Below are 7,365 nucleotides of genomic sequence, written 5' to 3' on the forward strand. Positions count from 1 at the left end.
TTAGAGCTTCAGAAGTCAAGACATGCCAACACGGTGGCTCACATCTGTAATCCCAGCTACTCAGGAGGCTGAGGCAGGAGGATTGCTTGAAGCCAGGAGTTTGAAGCTTCAGTCATGTATGATTATGCCACTGTACTCCAGACTGGGCAACAGAGTGAGACTCCATCTCCAAAAAGAAACAAAGAAAGTAAGTCAGCACATTGTGAACTTAAATACATTTAAAAGGATAAGCATGAACTCCCATGTCAGTGGAGGGTAAGAAATAGGCATCAGTGGTTACTTCTCTCCTCTTAGCCAAATTGGCCACATACTGCTCAGAGGAAGAACACTAGACAATGTTCAAGGTCTTTCATATGAAGAATGTGAGGGTGTTTGTTGAGTGAATGTTGGTGGGTGGCTAAGTGGGTAGAGGTTGACCATGGAGTCAAAGGAGCAATTTGAATTGGCAAAGGCACAGAGGACTTGATTTTGTGAGGTCTTTGGCCTAATGCAATCGTTCTCAAGCAAGATGATTTTGTTCCCTAGTGGATATTTGGCAGTGTCTGGAGATATTTTTGGTGGTCACATCTCTGTGTTGGAGCTCTGTGCTACTGGCATCTAATGGGTAGAGGCCAGGGATATTGCTGAACCTCCTACAGTGCAAAGACAAACCTTTATGACAAAGAATTATTCATCCCAAAGTGTCAATTGGTCCACGGTTGGGATACCAGTAGTGTCTACATCACCTTGCCCCCAACTAGCCTCTTCAGATTAGGGTCTCCAGTTGTAATGAAGAATTGGTCTTCAGTTATGTGCTTTTAATTATAAATAGGACCAGGTTTAGTGGCTCATGCCTGTAATCCCAACACTTTGTGAGGCCAAGGCAGGAGGATGGCTTGATCCCAGGAGTTTGAGACTGGCATAGTGAGACTTCATCTCTAAAAAAAAGTAATTAAAAAAAAATTAATCAGGCCTGGTGGGACATGGCTGTAATCCCAGCTACTAGGGAGGCTGAGGTGGGAGGAATGCTTGAGCCTGGGAGGTTGAGGCTGCAGTGAGCTGTGATTGTACCACTGCACTCCAGCCTGGGCAACAGACTGAGACTCTGTCTCAAAAAAAAAAAAGAAACACACACACACAAAAGAAAAGAAAAGAAAAGAGGGTATAAAAGACAAAAATAAGTATTATTTAGTTGCTTTTCACTGTGGGAATTTACATTCTGATACTAAAAAACAAATGGAATGCATTTGCTGGAAAAGAAATTTAAGAAAAATATCCACAGCTTGGCGTGGTGGCTCACACCTATAATCCCAGCACTTTGGGAGGCCAAGGTGGGCTGATCACTTGAGGTCAGGAGTTCAAGACCAGCCTGGCCAACACAGTGAAACCCCGTCTCTACTACAAATCCAAAAATTAGCTGGGCATGGCCCATAATACCAGCTACTCAGGAGGCTGAGGCAGGAGAATCACTTGAACCCGGAAGGTGGAAGTTGGCAGTGAGCAGCGGTCCTGCCGCTGTACTCCAGCCTGAGCGACAGAGACTGTCTCAAAAAAAAAAAAAAAAAGAAAAAGAAAAAATATCCACACTTTTATGGAGCTTATGAATTGCCCCTAGGGTGAAAAGCTAATGAGTCAGAAATAATTTGAAAGGCGAAGAGACTAAAACCAGAAAACACAGGCTTCAAAAGGTTAAAAACAAACTATAATTATGCTATGCTGGCTGTAGTACAATGTACATGTCCTGCAGTATTTACTTACCTTTCATCCACAGGTCTCAAACCTTTTGCATGAACATTTCAATTGTCACAAAGAAACCTTTTTTTTTTTTTTTCCGCCATCACATTGCACACCATAGCTGTAGACTGCAGTTTCAGGTTTACTCTGTGTAACCTAAAAGTATCTACTGCACACCATGTGATTGGGGCTAAAAGAAGGTGTAAGAAACTGGAGTTTTTCTAACAGTCACCTTCTTGCTCTGACTTTTCTTTGTGGTGCTGTAAAAGTCTGATGAAAAGCCTGCATAGTCATTTCAGTAATGATATTTTAAATGTTGTTTGCCAGGGTGTGCTCAATGGACCTAGCCTCGTCATTTTGGATGGAGAGAGGTGCAGACCAATGTGATCACAATACAAGTCATTTGGTCCTAGTTTGTAAATAAAGTCTGCAAGGTTCAGCCATTGACATTAAGAAACTACGTGGTGTCATGTAGAAAGTATAAGCAGATCAGTGGAGATCAGGTATACTCTTTTAAAAGTTTATAGACATTTAACTTTAATGAAACATTTTGTAAAGTACCTCTTTTTCTGATTGCAAAAGTAATACATTATTATAGAGAATCTGCAAAACATAGGACATAAGAAAACAATGGAAATAATCAGTAATAATCCATAATCTTGATGCTCAGGAAACCATGCTTTAATCATTTTTTCACAAAGCATGACAAAAAGAAAGTTGTGGTTTTTTGTTTTTTTTTTTTCGAGACAGAGTCTCTGTCACGCAGGCTGGAGTGCAGTGGCACGATCTCGGCTCACTGCAACCTCCACCTCCCAGGTTTAAGCAATTCTCCTGCCTCAGCCTCCCAAGTAGCTGGGATTACAGGTGTGCACCACCATGCACCGCTAATTTTTTTGTATTTTCCACGAATAAATTTGTGTATTTATTTACCAAACCACAAAAACCACTGTAAGATGCATTGCCTAAATAAATGACATAGAAAACTTTCTGTCCATTTATTTGTTTTTAATGTTAATTTGAAGAACATGAATAAAGACAGTCTCAACTTCATCTTGGAAATGCTAACAAATTCAACTTAATAATTTCCATTTTTCTGGTTTGAGATTAATATAAACTCTCTATAAAGAAAAGTAATGCTTATAGGACTTTTTCTTAGTGTTGCTTCAAAGACTTCATTGAAGTACTTATTAATCCTAAAATTACTGCTTCTTTGTCTACTTAAAATTTTTTTTCTTCATATCCATTGTTTAAGAAATCCTACTAAAACAAAAAGGTATAAGACATAAAGTTAAAATCCTTCCTAATCCACCTTGAGGTGACCATTGCTAACAAAATTTGATACATTTCAGACTTTTATTTATAATATATTAATATAAGGAAGACACAATGAAAAATATTCTAATTCACAAGAGTGGGATCACACTATGTATACTATTTGCATTAGACTTTTTTACCTAGTATATCTTGAACATCATTTCCTTTCTGTGCACAAAAATTTACTGCATTCTTTTTAATGTTTCACCAATTCCATAATCATGAACACTTACTTCTGATTTTTTGCTGTTACCAGTAATGCTGCAGTGAACATTCTTGTTCATATACCTTTGTGCCCTTCTTCATGAGTTTGATCCCACCCTTCCCTAAGACAAACTGAATCTCCTAAAATTCTAGAATAATGTTATATTTTCCAAATTCTCCATCATAATCATAGATTACTTTTTCAATTAAAAAAAAATGAGGTACTGGCTGGATGCAGTGGCTCATGCCTGTAATCCCAGCATTTTGGGAGGTCAAGAAAGGAGGATTGCTTGAGTGCAGGAGTTCAAGGCCAGCCTAGGCAACATAGCAAAATCCCATCTCTACAAAACTTTAAAAATTAGCCAAGCATGATGGTGTGTGCCTGTAGTCCCAGCTCCTGAGGAGTCTGAGGTGGGAGGATTGCTTGAGCCTAGGAGGTGCAGACTACAGTGAGCTATGATCATGCCACTGCACTCCAAACTAGGCAACAGAGGGAGATTCTGTTCTTCAAAAACAAACAAAAAATGAGGTACTTAAAAAATCACATTAAAGTTAGATGTCTATAAATTTAGCACAGTGTGCCTGATCTATGTTAATCTGCTTGCACTTTCTGTATGACATCAAGTAGTTGCCTTTCTCTCAGTGACTGAAACTTGCAGGCTTTATTTACAAGCGCATTATGACACATGAGGCCTGTCGGGTCTACCTCCAAATGTTCTCTCAAATCCCTCTACTCTGTGTCTGTACTGACACTACCCCCACCCCCGAGCCCCCGCCCACATGCATACAGTTATCTCTTGCTTGGCCTGCTGTACTGGGCTCCTAATATCTGCTTCTTACAATCTGTGAGCCTTAGGACAGCCAGAATAATCTTTTAAAAATGTAATATCTAATTTCCTTTTCCTGCCAAGAATCCTTCAAAGGCTTCCTACAATACCTAGAGTAAAAACCAAACCCTTTGCTCGCCATGGTCCTCAAGGCCCTGATGGAACAGGCTCCATCTCTTCTCTACTTATCATAGCAAGTGACCATCTTTTCCTACACTTGGGCTACTCTAGCCCCCCCTTTTTACCTTTTTTTTTTTTTTTTTTGAGATGGAGTCTTGCTCTGTAGCCCAGCTAGAGTGCGGTGGCACGATCTTGGTTCACTGAAACCTCTGCCACCTGGGTTCATGTGATTCTCCTACCTCAGCCTCCCAAATAGCTGGGATACAGGCGTGCACCACTACGCTTGGCTAATTTTTGTACAGACAGGGTTTTGCCATGTTGGCCAGGCTGGTCTCAAACTCCTGACCTCAGGTGATCTGCCTGTCTCAGCCTCCCAAAGTGCTAGGATTACAGGCGTGAGCCACCAAGCCCGGCCTCTAGCCCCTTTTCTATTCTGGGGACACATATTAGTTATGGGTTGGATACCCAGAGGCCCAGGAGAGCCAGTGGTATAGTTCTAGTCTGAACCAGAAGGCCTGAGAACCAGGAAAGCTGATGATGTAAGTTCCAGCCCAAGCCTAAAACGTCAGGCGAAGACTGATGTCCCAGCTCAAAGACAGTCAGATAGAGGGTGCAAATTCTCCCTTACTCAACCTTTTTGTTCTGTTCAGGTTTTCAATGGATTGGACGATGCCCATCCACAGTGGGGAGGGAAAACTGTTTTACTCCATCTGCTGATTCAAATATTAAGCTCATCTACAAACACGTCAAAGATACTCCCAGAATAATGTTTAAACAAATATCTGGGTCCACCATGACCCAGTCAAGTTGACACGTGAATTAACCATCACAGGACAATTTTCTGCCTTCAAATCATTCTGAGTTTGGAACGTTTTTCACAGAACTGGTTTGTTCTCTTTTGAGTTCTCTGTTCAAATGTCAACACCTCAGACTGACCTTTCCAAACTGCACTGACTCAGAAGGCCTCCCCCAGAGTTACCACATTCTCTCATATCTTACTGAGTTTCATTTATAACACTTATCCCAATATGTAATTATCTTATTTACAACTTACTTGTTTTTAATGTCTCTCTCTCCTATTAGAACATATTAGGGTGGAAAACTTATATGCCTTTTACATTATTAGAATCTGCCAAAAATATATTTGCGGTAAATAAATATTATTTCTTTCTTTTTTTTTTTTTGAGATGGAGTCTCATTCTGTCGCCCAGGCTGGAGTGCAGTCTTGTAATCTCTGCTCACTGCAACCTCCGCATCCTGGGTTCAGGCAGTTCTCCTGCCTCAGCCTCCCGAGTAGCTGGGATTATAGGCGCATACCACCATGCCCGGCTAATTTTTTGTATTTTTTTAGTAGAGACTGGGTTTCACCATGCTGGCCAGGCTGGTCTTGAACTCCTGACCTTATGATCTGCCCGCCTCGGCCTCCCAAAGTGCTGGGATTACAGGTGTGAGCCACCCCACCTGGCCAACAAATATTATTTCAACATCAGTGGAAAAATTGGACACCTGAATGATGTCAGATTTAAAAGACTGTTATAACAAATTTTCCTTACCAAATTCCAAACACTATATGTAGATAAGCCCTCCTGTAGGAAGGCTAATCTCCCCATTTCCTAATCTCCCCCTTTTTGCTGGTGGGCTAGACATAGTGACTGGTTGCTGAAGAATAGAGTGTAGAAGGAGAGGAATATGCTGGGTGCAGTGGCTCACGCCTGCAATCCCAGCACTTTGGGAGGCCGAGGTGGGTGGATCACCTGAGGTCGGGAGTTCAAGACCAGCCTGACCAACATGGAGAAACCCTGTCTCTACTAAAAATACAAAATTAGCTGGGGTGGTGGTGCATGCCTGTAATCCCAGCTACTCGGGAGGCTGAGGCAGGAAAATCGCTTGAACCCGGAAGGCAGAGGTTGTGGTGAGCTGAGATTATGCCATTGCACTCCAGCCTGGGCAACAAGGGCGAAACTCTGCCAAAAAAAAAAAAAAAAAAAAAGGAGAAGGAGAGGAATAGGGCCGGCCGCAGTGGCTCATGCCTGTGATCCCAGCACTTTGGGAAGCCGAGGCAGGTAGATCACTTGAGGCCAGGAGTTCGAGACCAGCCTGGCCAACATGGCGAAAACCCATCTGTACTAAAAACACAATAAATTAACCGGGCACAGTGGTGTGCACATGTAGTCCCAGCTGCTTAGCAGGCAGAGGCAGAAGAATTGCTTGAACCCAGGAGGTAGAGGTTGCAGGGAGTAGAGATTGCACCACTGTACTCCAGCCTGGGTGACAGAGCAAGACTCTGTCTCAAAAAAAAAAAAAAAAAAAGAGAGAGAGAGAGAGGAATAGTAAATTTACAGTGGAGAAATCTGCAGTCACTAACAACCAAATAACCACATGGATGTATCCCTTATAAAAGGTAATCGGAAGGGCACAGCGTTGCTTCTGTGGAATTCTTGCCCAAAATGCATAATCTCAATCAAATCATAAGAAAACATCAAAATTGAGAGGCATTCTACAAAACCAATAATTAACCAATATTCATCAAAAGTGTCAAGGTCATAAAAGACAAGATGTGTATAGAAATACATTAATTTTGGTTTCTACTTAAATTTTATTTTTTTAAATAATTTTTTTAGAGATGTGGCCTTGTTAGTTGGCCAGCATGATCTCAAACTCCTGACCTCAAGTGAGCCTCCTACCCCAGCCTCCCAAAGTCCTGGAATTACAGGTATGAACCACTGCATCCAGCCATGTTAGTTTCTTAGTTTTGACCAATGCAACAGCATGGTGATGTAAAATGTTAACAACAGGGGCAACTGGTAAGGGGTTTATGAAAACTCACTTTATTATGTTTGCAACTATTCTCTAAACATAAATTTATTCCAAAATAAAAAGTTTATTTAAAAATATCACAAACCAGAATCTAAATAAACCGCAATAGATTTTTCAAGTCTTCACAAATAAGAAGAAAAAACTAAAATAGAAAGTCTTCCTGAGGCCAGGTGCCATGGCTCTGGCTCATGCTTGTATTCTCAACACTTTTGGGGTAGGCGGGCAGATGCGGGGTGGGCAGTGCAGGCAATGGTGTCCTGAGATGGGAGGTTCAGCTGAGCTAGGGAAGGTCAAGGTTCCAGTGAGCCAAGATTGCACCATTGCACTCCAGCCTGGGCAACAGAGTGAGTCAAAAAAAAAAAAGTTATCT

The sequence above is a fragment of the Nomascus leucogenys genome, chromosome 4 (genome assembly GCF_006542625.1).
Source record: "Nomascus leucogenys isolate Asia chromosome 4, Asia_NLE_v1, whole genome shotgun sequence".
NCBI lineage: Eukaryota > Metazoa > Chordata > Mammalia > Primates > Hylobatidae > Nomascus > Nomascus leucogenys.